The 16,281-nt window shown below is 36.0% G+C and overlaps 1 protein-coding gene across 1 annotated transcript in view; it reads right to left on the reverse strand.

Annotated features, from left to right (window-relative positions):
• The window catches only part of SEMA3A (semaphorin 3A), a 469,586-nt gene extending 453,773 nt beyond the window's left edge, over positions 1 to 15,813 (reverse strand). Inside the window, exon 1 of the mRNA XM_047695665.1 lies at positions 15,536 to 15,813. The gene's annotated coding sequence lies outside the window, so the exon portion shown is untranslated. The remainder of the gene's footprint in view (positions 1 to 15,535) is intronic.
• Positions 15,814 to 16,281: the final 468 nt, after the last annotated feature.

Consider the following 16,281-nt stretch of genomic DNA (forward strand, 5'->3'; position numbering starts at 1 on the left):
CTCTGACTCTAATATTAAAAATACTATCATAAGAGAATATAAATGAACCAAACCTGACATTTCCTTGCTAGAGGAAACAGACTTCCAATATTTTAAATGAAAAGGAAAAACAAAACAAAACAAACAAACAAACAAAAAACAGATGAGAGACGTAATTGTGTGTAAGCCAAAAATAGCATCACATAGAAACTTCACCTAGAACAGGACCTTCCTGTGTGGTGAAGGTGGTTTTTGAGACAAGTGATCCCAAAGCTTGTGCCTCTCAAAAAGGCAGGTTGTTCCCCCAGTGAAAGAACTACAGGAATCATAGGTGAGAAATTCTGCTCCCTATTTATATTGTATAGAATTCCGGGGGAGTGGGTTTTCTCATCCAATGGTTATGCCGAGGACTCCTCTCTCTCTCTCTCTCTTTTTTTTTTTTTTTCAGAGAAATATTTCGAGATTAGTACAACTATTCCTCCTTGTACAAGCTTTAACCCTTGACATTTTGTCCTATAGTTTGGTGTAATAAGGAATAGGACTTTTCTCCCCCGTCTTAGGAGGATAAGAGCTGGTGCATCCAGAACCCAAAGGAGAGGAGAACTGCACTATTACTCTTTGGCATTTATATAGTGTATTTCCTCTGAAGAGTGTAAAGCACATCATAAAATGTTAATTAATAGCCAGTATTTTTCAGGGCATCCCTAGAGAGGGGAAATGCAGGTGAGGATATTCACACCCTCACATCTACCCTGGGAAAAAAAGAAGCTCCACCCAGAGTAAAAATTGAGAGAAAATATAAAGGGCCAGTGGGAATGAATGTTTATATTTGGTCTGAAAAACTGCCCCTCTAGTTAAGGGATAGGAGAAGTCTGGACAGATGACAGAAGTTGTAAAAAGTGAAGAGGAACTGGAGAGAAGAGAAAATCTTTAAAGGTACAAGAAAAGAGAAGGAAACAGAGAGGATGAGGAAGAACGGTGAAACATCTGTGACATCATTTTTCTTCCAAAGGCCTCAGATGGGCTACAGGCGCCAGAGTTCTCACCCCCGCCCCCAGGAGTGCTGGGTCCCAGGAGTGCCGCGGCTGGGGCGGGAGGGGCAGGAAGAGCCCCCTCACATTCCCTAGTGAAACTGTATTTTACTAGACACACTCAACCTGAAATGTCCTTGCAATAATGAAATGCTAGAGAGGCAGACTCTGGTTTTGTAGTTGGCTTTTTTGTTTTGTTTTGTTTTGTTTTTTAACTGTCTGCTTACCTATTTGTTTGTTCATCTGGTGTGACAGTGTGTGTGAATGTGATGAGTGGTTAGCTGTTTCTTGTGTTGGTGCTGGGGTAGTCGTGGTGTGCTGACTTGCTGTGTTAAAGTTAAAAAACACATATGAAACAGATATCATTTTTCTTAAATTCCTTTCTACTTAATGTTTGGGGGAAAAAAAGGTGAGAAACTGCAGTCATACAGATGTTGGAGCTCACTTTGTTGGGTTGGGTTGGACGCTCTGACCTAACTCTTTTATAAAATAAGATTGAAATGAATTTTAAGAACAGTCTTTAAGAAAAAAATTCACATAATATGCAACCCGGTGCTTTTTTTGGGAAATAGGAGGCACCCTTATTTTCTTTATTTTTTTCTCTAATCTTCTCTAAGTAATCAGTGCTCAGCAAATATTTTGCTAACTGACAGGTGATGTACATGGAATTTACTTACAAAACTCCTAGTTAATCTATGACACCCATTCCTGCTCTCATTTGAAATGATACTCATGGTAGCAATTTTTGATTCCCACAAAACTTTATTTCTTTAGAACCTAGGGATAAGGGGAAGAGAGTTAGTTTAAAAATCTTTTAGGGGTGCTTAGGTGGTTCAGTGGGTTAAGCCTCTGCCTTCGGCTCAGGTCATGAGCTCAGGGTCCTGGGATCAAGCCCTGCATTGGGCTCTCTGCTCAGCAGGGAGCCTGCTTCCCCCTCTCTCTGCCTGCTTCTCCGCCTACTTTTGATCTCTCTCTCTCTGTCAAATAAATAAATAAAATCTTTAAAAAAATAAAATAAAAATCTTTTAAATATGTCTCAGACATCCAAATACCAAGCCAAGAACCAGGTGGGGGTCTGCAAAATAATGCAGTAGAGTAGTAGTTTGAAGTCGGTTGTATTAAATTAGACTGACAGCACTTAATTTGATGAGTTAAATAATTTTATTCAACAAATAACATGAATGTATAATATATTCTACACATTCAGGTGACCAAGTGAAAAGAGGAAAATACTGAACAAATATTAAAATTCTCTTTTTTTCCAATATTGAGGAAATTGTTTTCCTATGTAAGTATTTAATAAAGTAAATTACAAGAATCTTGTGTTTTTCCTGTATCAACATTCAAACTGGTAAATAACCAAAAAACTGACAGAGTAAAAAATGGAAAAAACATTAGAAATCAATTTTATGTAGTTCAAACTCTTTAAATTGCCTCAAGAATCTAAGACATGAACTTGTACAATATCAGTATGGTTTAATTTGCTCTTGATTATGTTAACATTAAGTAAGCATCTCTTGTAAGTTAAAGACACAGCAACAATTACTAATTATTCCTAGCCAAGTTCTGTAAAAATATAAGATAATATTTTAATCAGCTTTCCATTACCTGGTTTCTATAATAGCACATAACAGTCATATATATAGGGGGAAAAAAACCCAAACAAATAAACAAACAAAAAACTTGCCTTATTCCTAGTTGTTCCTTTGTAAGTAAAAAGCATGAGAAAAGAGTATCTGCCATATGTTTTTAAAAGAAAATAATATGGGGTGCCTGGGTGGCTCAGTGGCTTAAGCTGCTGCCTTCGGCTCAGGTCATGATCCCAGGGTCCTGGGATCGAGTCCCACATCGGGTTCTCTGCTCAGCAGGGAGCCTGCTTCCCTCTCACTCTCTCTCCCTGCCTCTTCGCCTACTTGTGATCTCTCTCTATCAAATAAATAAATAAAATCTTTAAAAAAAATAAAAGAAAATAATAAATCAAAATACATCCTTTTTATGTTTACATCACTGTTTCACTAGCAGCAATGACCTAAAGTATTCTTGATGTGACATAGTTCCTTAAGAAAAATTACTCAAATGAATAAATGTATGTATTGCAGAAGACATTCTACAAAGATGAATGACAGAAATTTATTTCTATTTATTTGCTCAAATTCTGAGTTAAGTCTATCTTTATTTTTCCTCACCTTGTGTGAAAAGAATGTCAGTGTATATGGTCATGTTTAAACTATTTATCTGTATATATAGTGATGTGAGGATATGGGATCACTAAATAAAAAGTGAAAAAGACCATAATTAGTATGGTCTTAGTATCCTGGTACCTTCAAGAGCATCCTTGGGGCCACGAATGAAGGAATGACAGAAGTGCTTAGAGAGTCAACTAAGCATATGGAGAGTAATTGCTGTGAAAGCTATTGATTAATTCTCCAAACAAAGGCTCAGTATTGGATTTGATGCCTTTGTGGAGCTTGTTCTGTCCAAACTCTCTTTTGTCAAGTCCCCCTCTCATTATCACCTTCTTCCGCAGTCAGGTAACTGAAAATTTCAAGGGAACAGCTAACCAGCCAGCATTGAGCTAACATCTTTCTGGAGTTGAAGTCATCATGTTACACTGGTTTGTTTTTCCACCGAGATTTCACATTTGTTAAAATATACCTTGAAATGCAGTTGTAAGGGAGACCCTCCCCTGCCCTCAGTTGCTCACACCTTCTAGTGTCAGTTCCTTCTGGGATTTGGAACAAAACGGAGCACTTTGGCAAATCTAAAAATAATCAGTCCATTAGTATCAAGTTGCTTTCCTGATTACAGAAAGGTGCTCCTTCTGCCTCCCCAACGCCAGCCATTTTCCCACATTCTTTTTCACCTCACCCTAAAAAGTATTATGTTTTAAATACAATGGGAACTTCATTGACTTACTGCTCTCCCCCCAAAGACTGAGGTTGTAAAACATAATTGCATATAAACTTACACACAAAACCTTTTGCAACTTTGTAACATCATTTTACTCCAACTCTAGGTTGTGAATGCAGACCTTGGTAAAAAAAAAAAAAAAAGACTAGAAGATAAAACACACACAAGAAATTGGAATGCATTAACTAACAGTTGACATTTTGTATCTTTCCATTAATATTAATTGCTATATAGTTTTGGTGAAACCCCCAAATAGAAAATATAGATTTTGTAGACTACAATGGATTATGAAACTAAGTGTTATTATTTAAATAAAACGGGTTATATCTATGGGGGAGGATACTTAAAGAGTAAGTCTAAAAAGTGTTGTGTTTAAAGAGGACATTTCTTTTATCCTTCTCTTTGTGATTTTCCAATATTGGACAGAAAATACTTCAGGAAGTCACTGTTCTTAAAAATAAGCGGTTCTTCCTGCATGTCTGGAGTTAATATTAAATATGACTAGTAGCAGCTAAGAAAAGCTTATTTTTCATATATTTACAGGTTTAATTAGAAAGTGTTATGTGATAGACTCGTGATTATCAGCCTTATAAGTTGTACTTTAAAAAAGCATTGTTCAGTTTTTTCCTTACCAAATATATCCTAACATGCTCTTCAAAATAATTTTTCCAATTTTGCATCTTCCTTTGAACACCTGGAAAATTAATTAGTATCTACCTAAAAAAATAGAATCAAATGTTCCCTTCCAAAATACATTTTTTTTTTTTATAAAAACATTCCACTAAGATTCTTTTTCATGGTGAAGAATGCATTCCTAGGGTCTGCTTTGGGGGACTGTAAGGGGAGAAACCTGGGGTGCTTTAAGGTTAATGGACAGTGATTAAGGTTAATGGCTCAGTGCTTAAGGTTAAGTGCTATATTTACATAGCTGCCAATTCTCTTAAAAAAAAAAAAAGTGTTCATGTCTATCAATCAGCTCCAGCTAATAGCCAATTAAATAGCAAATGGGGCACAGAGGCAGAAGTTAAAGACCCCTGAATCTGCATATACAGGTGGGATTGTCAATTCTCAATCAAAAAGTATTTTCTGAACATCTACTTTGTCACAGCTGTGTGGCACACAGACAGTGGAAGACCTGGTCTCTGTGTCCAAGAACCTTAGCCTCTAGCAGGGAAAAGAGCCCCAGGACAGGCAACTATCAAATAAATGACACAGGTAATACAGGTTACAGAATTCAGAGCAGGAAAAGATTCTGCATCACTCAAGATTTCAGACTAGGGAAGGATATTTAAATGACGCCATAAAATTAATGGTTTTCAAAGAGCTATATGTCATTCTTTAAAAAAGTGTACAACCTCAAGCAGTGTGAACCCATGCCAACGACACTGTGTGCTATCCATAATGTTCTGCTGTAGTTTAAGCACTAAAACTACACCCACAGTTTATCAATCATATTGCGAAGTTTAAGGGTTAGGAATATTCAATTGTTCTTCTTTTTCACATGTAAAATCTCAAGGTCAATTTAAAACAAGGACAATGATAACAACAAAAACAGCTAGAGCAAAATGACATTAGCACACTAACTTTGAGTTCAGTGTAAACTTACTTAGATTAGGCAAGTCAGGAAAGTTTAGGCTAGTGTCAGGGTCCGAGGTATCCGGCAGTTATCCAAGGCAAACGGCATCACTAACCCCCAATGACAACATGATTAATTATATAAATGAAATTTACTAAAACAAGATTAATGTTCATCTCTCCAGCAGCCACTGGGAACAATACTTCATACATGGAGCGGCTTCACTTTGCTTCAATTAGCAACATTCAGGCAGGGCTTTTTGTATTTCTGTTTTTCCTTTTTCCACTCCCTCTGAATTTCCGACTGATTTCAGAAGGAAGGTATGCTAGGGATGGAATATGTGGGAGTTAGGGGCTAAGGAGGAACACCTGGAACGGTACCAGAAGGTGAAAAATGGACTTGTAACACATAATCATTAAAAGTAAATTTCAAAACTTCTCTTAAAGATTATTTTCATTCAGTAAGTTTCTTCCAGTGGCTGGTTTCAAAATATTTCGTGCACGAGAATAAAACAGGCAAAAGTGACTGGACAGCAGAAATTGACACTGAGTTGTAATAGATCCTCATCTCCTGACTGAGACTGGTGGCTGGGGAGCAGCTTCCTGGGTCAGAGCTAGCCACAGACAGATCTCAGCTCAGAGGTGGAAAGGAAGCGAGCTCAGCCCTTGGCCTGAAACTCAACTCTTTAATTTTTTTTTTTTTTTGGAAGCTTATGACATTAGAAATACCTTTTGAATCAAAAGATTGCCCTTACTAAAATATAAACACCCCCCAAAGGGTTAAACTTTAATAATTAAAAGATACCCATCAAACTGTACTTTTCAAATGCTGTGTCTTTGCTGAATTGGCTTCCCGTCCAGGAACTAGCAGTAATTACTACACCCAAAGAATGAGTGTTTTGATTTAGGAATTACTGGGGAAGAGGGTGACAGTGCCAAAGAATAAAGACTATTTAAGAGCATGGAGCTTTCTGAACTGACAACACTGCCACTGTTGGCAGAAATTCAAGTTTGGGGGTAATCGGAAGTCAGGATGATGACTCCGAGCATGAGGGTGACTCAACTGCTGAGAGAAGGAAAGAGAAATGGCTCCCTGAATTGAAAAAGTTGTGAAGAGAATGGAAGAGTGTCAAAGATAAAGTTTGTAACACTCAAAATTTGCTAAAGATCAGTCCTGTTCTCTCATTTCCTAGTTCTTTAGGCTTCTAAGTAGAGAAAGGTGTGCCCTTTCACTGTGGGGTTCAGTCAATGAAAACATGCTAGGAGTCAGTCTAAATCCACAGTGATCTACCGGTCTTTCAAAAACTCATTACCTCTACCTTCTTTTGCATATGTCTTAATTATTAATGGCTTTTGCAGCACAGGTTGGGATGAAATCTAAACCATACACATTATTTCAAAGATCTTATCACTTTGACATGTCTTTGTTAAAAGAAATAAATTTTTAAAAATGCTTTAAGTGTATTGTTCATCCAAATTAAGAGAGCCAGCTACAGCTGATGTTAAAACTCATTATCTATTAAATAAGAAACACTGTGTATAACAGCTACAAAAAAAATCTAATAGAAACTTCATATATCTCTGGCAAATTTTCCAAAGATTCATAGCTCTAATTTCAAGACAGAATATGAAGTAATTGAAATATGTTTTTCTAGTTCTTTAAGTAATACCATTCTTAATATGGTTTCATATTTTTCTATTATTACACATAATTTAAGATAAATTAAGTTCACTATTTTCAGCTAATTACATTGCACCATCTCTATTTCATTATGGTGTCTATAGTTTGACAGAATAAAAAATTATCTAGATTAGAAAAAAGGTAAATTATTATCTATTTAAAGTGCAAGAAATGCTTTTTAATTCTTTATTTCAGGATAAGCACTTAACAGAAGCCAGCAAAATTAACTAAAAGAATCAATGTCCTCATTTTTTAATATTCAAATAACTTGAGGATATTTAATTACTCAAGAGTTTATTAATTCAGTCAAGATTGACTTTTAGTCATTTAAATGTATCATAAAAAATAAAATTCTTTAAAATATTAGCACACACCTTCATAAGAATGATACATCACTGTTATCTTACCCAAAGTTTATTTTTAAATTCTGTTTTAGGTACTGCTGTTCATTAATATTATCACAAATGAAATAATATGCATATCCATATTTTAAATTAGAAATAAAAGAAACTATATACATTATCTATTTAAAAGTTCTCAGGTAAAAATATTGAGGCAATGTTAATAAATGACCTGTCCATGGTCATACAACTAATTTTGACCTTATGTAAGTACAATCTTTGACATTTTAATCTATACATTATAAGACTATGTATATAAATGCACATATATTGTATGATTATTGTATAGTTGATACCTATTCCTAGACACTAAACTAGTAGATTCAACCTGAATTGCATATAGTTTGATAGTGTTCACCTATTTAATTATCACTATTATAAATCCTTAGCATTGCTTTTCAAAAATCCAGTAGTTAGAATTGGCAACCACAACAGTAAATGCACTCAAAATGCTTTCAACCTGCTCAGCCCTTAGAACTTTCTGAAAAAATAGCTCGAGTCAATCCTTAAACTTGGGTGGTCACAGTTGTAGGAACTCCCAAAGTATCATCTGCCCACGACACTGCTTCCCTCCAGAAAAGCCAGAGTTCCTGCCACCTTTACTTTCTTCCCCGAAGACATGCTGACATATAACATTATTGCTGTAGCCAAATCTGATATCCCATGGATGGGTCTTATTAGCCTGTTACCATGTCAAAGGTGGTCTTCTGGAACTAGTATCCTGAGCTTTGGAAGCAATTCCAGGCTTATCTTATGGGAAGTCTTATTCATTTAAGCAGTTAACATAATCAATTCTGAGCTTTAGTCCTAGAAAACACAGTCTTAACCTTCCTTAGTCTAATCTCATATAAAGGATACAAAATTCCCTGGGGAATTTTAATTAATGGATCTAGATCTTTTTCAGCCCTTCAGAATGTAGATCTGTAGGTATATATAGTTTATAAAGCTCACAGAGGGGCAGGTATGCTTAAAATGTCAAAGCAACAAATGACAGCAGCTCTCTGGGCAATAAGTACAACTATATGCAAGTACAGTCCAATTTTGTAGACAGAATGGAAACACGCCACGCCAGCCCTCCAAATAAATCTTCTCAAACTTTATGTTAACTGCCTGTGGATAGAGAACTAAAACACACTTGCTCCTTTGTCATGACAGTTTGATCTTTCTTTCTTTTTTTTTTAAGTTTTTATTTATTTATTTGACAGACAAAGATCACAAGTAGGCAGAAAGGCAGGCAGAGAGAGAGGAGGAAGCAGGCTCCCTGCTGAGCAGAGAGCCCAATGCGGGGCTCGATCCCAGGACCCTCAGATCATGATCTGAGCAGAAGGCAGAGGCTTTAACCCACTGAGCCACCCAGGCACCCCCAATATACATCATTTTCTACATGATAAAATCATCTATAACATTTGTATTCTCCTAAAGGTACCAAAGTAAAATGCCTTCTTAAAAGATGTGGCATCGATATCATACTCATTTCTTATATTTTCTTGAATCAAAATATGATGGCAATACCAAGATGATTATCAGGTATGACTCTTACTATATATACAGTGTATATGTGCATCTCTAAAGTTCATAATGTATTGAAATAGTTTGAGTCTCTAAATTGCAGACCAATGGACTGGAACTGTAATAAATAAAAGCAGTTTCTCAAAACACAGGACCATAGGGGAAGACAAGAAAAGATGAAATCAGAAGGGAGACAAAATGTAGGAGACTCTCAATCATAGGAAACAAACTGAGGGTTGCAGGAGGGGCGGGAGGATGGAATAACTGGGTGATGGGCATCAAGGAGGGCATGTGATGTAATGATCACTGGGTGTTATACAGACTGAAGAATCACTGACCTCTACCTCTGAAACCAATAATACATTGTAAGTTAATTAAAAAAAAAAAAAAAAACAGTTTCTGTCCCAACCTACACTGTATATTGAGCATCTTGGCATGCTTGTGCACATTTGCTGCTTTCAAATATCATATTGAATATATCACTTGAAAATATTTTTTAGTTTAATGTTATTCATAAAACTGAGAAAGTAAAACACACTGTTCACCTATCAAATGGAAATGACAAATTTCTTTTGCCTATCAATATGAAGATTAAATAAGATCAAGTAACCTCAGGACATACAGTAGTTACTTCACGTTTCTTCTGTATATTCACCCACATACATTTGATTTTGTATTTTAAAGGAAATGAAAAGGCTTGAACATAAGCTACTCTTGCTCAAATTTTCATCTTCCATAAATTAAATATTTGGTCACAAAGCTGATCATGTAAAATGCTTCTAATATTATTTTAGAAGTGAAAAAAAATAAGAGTACATTATGAAAATGAGCTAATAATTGTCAAAAGAGGACTGAACCTCAGTGTTTTACCTCATGTTCAGTGCTCTACTTATGGAGAATTTTAGATTTGTAATTCAGTCAAATATAAGCATAAATGCTAACAGGTATGTGCATAATTGATAGTATATGGTTTCTCTAGGGAAAATAAATTATAGAGTAAACAAAAATACAATTATGAGGAAAATGATTATGTAGCATGTGGAATTCATGCTTATCAGCACATCTGGCCCAAAACAAGGTCAAGGGGTGCCTGGGTGGCTCAGTGGGTTAAGCCTCTGCCTTCAGCTCAGGTCATGGTCTCAGGGTCCTGGGACTGAGCCCTGCATCGGGCTTTCTGCTCAGCTCTGCTCTCCTGCCTCTCTGCCTACTTGTGATCTCTCTCTCTCTCTCTGTCAAATAAATAAATAAAATCTTAAAAAAAAAACAAAAACAAGGTCAAAACCTGAAACTTTTAATGCAAGTACAAAAATAGAACACTGATCATCCTTCTCTGCTTTTCATCCAAATTTGAATGTGCTAATATTAAGGAATAAAACAAAATGAAGTTGACTGCTAATTAGATGCCTCTCTGAAACCTTGAATTTGTGGCACCTGCAACTTTAACGCTGAACACAGAGCAATGATAAAGGGTACTTCACTACAAAATTAAAAATTCATATAGTGCTCAAAATACACCGTAGGTGTCAATAAGCCTAAAATGAAGAGAATACTTAATATTAAGCAAGGATAAAAAAGAAGAGCTTTTGGATATTGGTTGTAGAAATATACCCAAGGTAGCTAGAAGTCTGATTTGTGTAGGGAACTTGGGACCGAGAGCCCTCCATACAAAGGAAGGACCGTGAGTTGAGTTGTGGTTGACTGCTGGTTTGGGCTTCCGGGTGTATGAAACTGTGGAAGTTCTGACCACCAAAAATGTATGGAACTGTCCATCAGCACAATAGCTAAGCCTACAGTGTTCTCAATATTTCCCTGGAACATGAGCCAGTAGTAAGGAAGCCGGTACGAGCCAACATCAGAATTAACTGTAGACTGCGGCCCTGGTGGAAGGCTTGGAATGAATCAGGTGAAAAAGGGAGGGGGAGGGGATGAGGAGACTCTCCCACTGAAAATGAACCTACAAATGAAAATGAAGTATTTTCTGGATAATTCAAAAAGGATTTACGAGGATAAGATTAACTTGAAGAAGCTAGGCTGTTGATCTCTTTGAGTAATGGTAGTGATAGAGGAAGTCTTTCACCAAAGTTTTTTAAGTAATCATCAATCCTCAAGGTAGTTAGAGCTTTCAGATCCTGTCACTATAGATTAACTCTTGCAGCATCTTGAGATTAGTTTGAAAAAAATTACTTGTTTTCTTCTCTGTCTTCTTTGGTATAAAAACAGTCTCTGGTTTTATAAATGCCAAACACATTTAAATATCTTCATTAGGTATCTTTTATCAACACTAAAGGTTATATGAGAATTAAAGTAACATTTACATTTACCCACAACCCTGCTGAAAATTTGAAGTAGTTTCCACATGTTCATTACATTTGCCATGCATAAACCTGCTTATTTGTATAAAAGCAACTGGATATCTTGGCTTAACAATGATGATATGCTTTTAGAAATTAAAAAAAAAAACTCCCTTTAAACTGAATATTCTGTCTTTGTCTAGGATAGGATACACAAGCCCATCATGACAGAAGTTCTATTAGGAAATTGAAGATTTTTTTTTTATCATAAATAATTTGTTTTTGACTTCTCTACAAAGAACATTCTCAATTATATGGATAAATGCCTGTCTTGGGGAGAAAGTGTTCTGGCAGTTAGACATACTACAGATAACAACTTCTAGGAAAATCTGTATTTGAAATGCAATATTTCAAGTAGGTGTTTTCCAGGCTATGCCTACAAGACAAAAACATCCACAGACAAAGGGAAAATTCAATTAGCATTCTATTTAAAAAATCCAGATGGTCCTACTGAATAACTGAGGCCTGAAAATCTTTCAGAGAGAATAACTGACAGCTCATTTTCTTCACTGCCTTAGTGGTGGGAATGTGTGGAGGTGACACTCATTGAGAAGCCATCGCGATTATAGTCACCCCTGTTAACTTCAACACTGGATTGGTTAGAAATACCCTCAGATGATAAACTCTTCTCAGAGACTTAATAGGAATGAGAATTAGCAACTGAGTGAGGGTAGAAGGACCAGTTCTCCAAATGTCTGCAATATAACTGTAACTCCTTCTGTACCAGTAGTAAAGCTTCTGAAAAGTAGTAGGGGCTCTATATACTGCATGATGATATAACTTGAAGTGTGCTCATAGTCACTGGCATTTAAGTATCTATGCTTTGTTTGACTGGGTGTTCTATCTATTTCTACTTAGGAATCTCTTTCAGAATTCAAGTAGTTCTTGTAAGGTGATAGAAATAAAATCAACTTTGCACTGATAGTGAAGTCAACTGTTAGGGAAGCAGTACTTCCAGTGTTTGGAAGATTTATCTGTTTTTAGGCCAAGTTAATTTGAATCCAAGTTTCACTACTTATTAACTATGCAACACTGGTCAAGTTCCTCAACCACGCTGTTTGTACATTTATAAATGGGAATAGAAACAGTACCTACTTCACTGGGCTCTGAGGACTAAATAAATCATGGGTACAAAATGCTCAGAGTAGTTTGGTTCCTTGCAAGAGCCCAACCAATGTTACTCATTAGCACCCTACCTGGAAGTAGTTTGCTTCCAATTCAGACCAAAAATTGAACCCTGAATAGAAGAGTACTTGGAAAACATAGCTGTTGGGCACTGACAAGGAGAGAGCACCTCTGGGATACACTGTGCCCACTGTATAGTTGACTACACTGTTTCCTCCTTGAGTGGCCATTCAAATTCAACTGTATTTGTATCCATACTTGCTAACTTGACATATAACATAGTTTCTTTGCTATAAGTGAAAATAGTTATTAAATCCTATAAATGTTGATTCAAGTTTAAAAATTATAAATTATTTAAGAGAGAGTATCCCTTAAAATAAGTCGATATATGCTGTGATTTCTAAAAGAATTTCCTCCAAGCACATGAGAATTTGCATGGATAAATACAGCACATATATTTTATATTTAGTTACATTATTTGTATTATTCATTCCTATTGCAATCTTATTTGAAAACATATATAGATAAAGCCACAGAGAAATAGGACACTTAGATGAATGAAAAGACAAAAGAATTTATTTAAGGACCATGTAATTTGTAAGTTACTTAAATTTCAACATGATATTTATTAGCAAAATATAATTCCAGTTGAAAAGTGTTTTTTTTTTAAGTTTTAAGTTGGACTTAACCTTAATGCTTCCAGCATAAGTTTTAACTGGGATGTTTATAATAAAACCACTATTATATTATAATTATAGATGACTAAATTGCTTCTTTGAGGATATCACTAGATATAATTACTGTCTTTATCTCCACTTAGCAATATAACCTTAAATGAAATTCACCATTAGTGAAAAATCATTATTTGCATGAGTTACTTGTGTATATTTACTTGCTGGCATATAGCTACCATTTAAGCATAATAAATCTTATACAAAATATCAAACCCTTCCTCTGTCACTCCATCTCTACCCCCACAGTGCCTCTTAAAGTTTATTAAGTTAACTGAAATTTAAGCAAAGGCTACATTTATCCTAAACATTTTGGATAAAGTGTAATACTCTCATTCATCATCCTGTGCCCTCAATAATTGGCTTGAACGATTTTTTTCACTTATTTTTTTACTGAACCAAATATACTAACCAATATGCTATCATCACATAAAATTAACCACGAAGTATTTAAAAAGTACAGCATAGCACCACTTGATTTTTATTATATTTTGAAAGGCAAGTGAAGTAAATCAAGAAGAAACAAATCTAATGGCAGTGCTGAAGTGAAGTCCAGCCTTTGAAAAAGACTTCCTATTAATCACAGACCTGACCTTTTCATTAAGGGGCACTTGCTGGAGTCATTGACAGGGTTACAGCATTCATATGTGTGAACTGTACTCCGTGGTATTCATGTACTGGGGAAGGCATAGTGAAATTAGATTCTCTCCCTGTAGGGGGTAGACATTGACCGCTATTCAATGCCAACAATTGTCGGTTAAAGTATTTCATGAAGAATGACTTTTAAACTGCATTTACTTCACCATCAGTAATGTCAAATGCAATTCTTAAAGAAATATATTTAACCAGCGGTAATTAATTAAACCTCTCATAGCAGCAACTTTATCCAAGCTAAATCATTTCTGAATATACACAAAGGAGTCATCAGGATTCTACCGTCATGGCTTTTAACCCATCAATTTCAGTGATGTCCATCTATAATAGTTAGAAAACAAAAACAAAACATCGGCCAGTAGGGAATTATTTAAACAATGCAACAGTGTTTTATCTACTTTCACCTGTCTATGTACCCTATATATGTGCATTGTCTTTTGAGATAAAAGAACCTTCCAGACTAATTAAAAAAATGCCTAAATTAAAAAAAATCCTCAAATGAATATAAACAGATATTATGATGTGCTGGCAATTTTTAACCACATCCTTTATAAGATGATTATCCTTTGGCACTATCTGATGGACTGAATTTAGGAACCCATAACTGGATTCTTTGTCAGGGCATTATGTCCCATGTGTTTATTTCTTACATGGAACATCATACATTTGAACAGCAAACACATTCTTTCACATTGGCTGACATTCCACCTGAAAAAGTCCACCACAGTTAGCTTGTTAACACAATTCAGGATATATGGTGTAGTAGTAAAAAGATTCCCCATAGCCAAGTAAAAATCAGAGTAGGAGGCTCAAGGAACAGGGCTGTATTTAGATCAAATCTGAACTTGAAGTTCAAATATAGTTTAATGGTGAATCTAAAGTTGTAAATGCAAAGTAAACGCAAAGTGAAGGCTGCTTTAAACCAAGCATGAAAGACCAAAAAGTCAAAGTTGAGATTTCCTACATCTGGCTTTAATATCTTTTCCTATGTTATTAAACAAATGACCTTTTGTTTTCTTTTGTTTGTTTAAAAATTCATTATCATTGTCATTACTGCTACAACTTAATACGGCTTTTAGTTTTCAGCATCCTTTCTTTGGTAAGAGATTGCGCTGTAGAATGGATCTGTTAAGCAAAAATGGCAAGCAAATTCCGCACATTAACGAATGGTGATACGATACAGTTATGCATAAAAATTGAAGTCTATTTTCAGGAAAAGTATGTGCTTACGTATTTTTCTAATTCTCAGAACTGTGACCAAACACTTGCTACCATCATTTCTGACAACAAGAAAGGACACTTCACTCAGAAATCGTCAATAATGTGCCAGGCTGCAGGATTGAATTAGCAATATTATTAGCACCACATTTTAGATCCAAGACCTTCTGAATGAGGAAGTCACTTGCAGAGTATTTAAGCTCCAGTGACAGTGCCAAGGCACTGTGCAAAACGAAACCGGAGGAAATCCACAGGGTTATGAACACAGGCTTTTTGCTAGTTCACTTTTGCAGCCTTTAGAGGATTCCCTGAGAGTAAACATCCCTAATTAATTCCCAAGTAAAGAAGGAAGAAGAAATTTTCCACTTACCGCATTTGCTGTCCTTTGTCCACACGTTGAAGTCAGAAGGCTGTTCTGCGGTTCTTACGTAGCTCCAGGTTGCCCTCCGGATTAGGCATCAATGTGAACGTCAAGAAGTGTGTTGACTTTGTTAACTGTACAAGGAGCAGCCCATCGCCCTGCTGCTAGAGAGCCGGTCAGGACAAAGTGCTAAACTTCAGCATGAGAGCACAGCATCTATTACCCTTGAGGCTCTACCATTTCACCTACACCTGGGCGGATCTATCAAGCTTCATCTCTATTAGAGCTATTTGACTCTGTGGTTTAAGAGGGAGGAGGAGAAAAAAAAAAAAAAAAGAGGCTTGCCGTTGTCACACTTGTTTCCTATTAAAGAGCCTTACGGTGGATTGAGTAATTGTGTACGAAGGTAGTCTGGCTGGCAGATGTGTGCAGCCCCAGTGGAGCACTAGATTCAAGGCAGATGGGTTGTACCAGGGCGCAAACAACATTGAGAGAGAGAGAGGCGTGATTAAAACAGCAGGCCTCTGTTTTATAGTGCTGGAAGTGGGGTAGCATTAAAGCTCCTGGGAATCAGAGTTCCCCAAATGGTACTACTCTATAGAAAGAAAAACAATAAATTCAATAAAAAAGAAAGATGTTCAAGCTACAAAAGTTATGGAGATCTTTACAATATTCACTTTAACTATTAATGAAGGATTAAATGAAGCACCTTTCCCCCCAATACTCCAACTGAACTTAATTAAAACTACTCAATC

The sequence above is a fragment of the Lutra lutra genome, chromosome 11 (genome assembly GCF_902655055.1).
Source record: "Lutra lutra chromosome 11, mLutLut1.2, whole genome shotgun sequence".
NCBI lineage: Eukaryota > Metazoa > Chordata > Mammalia > Carnivora > Mustelidae > Lutra > Lutra lutra.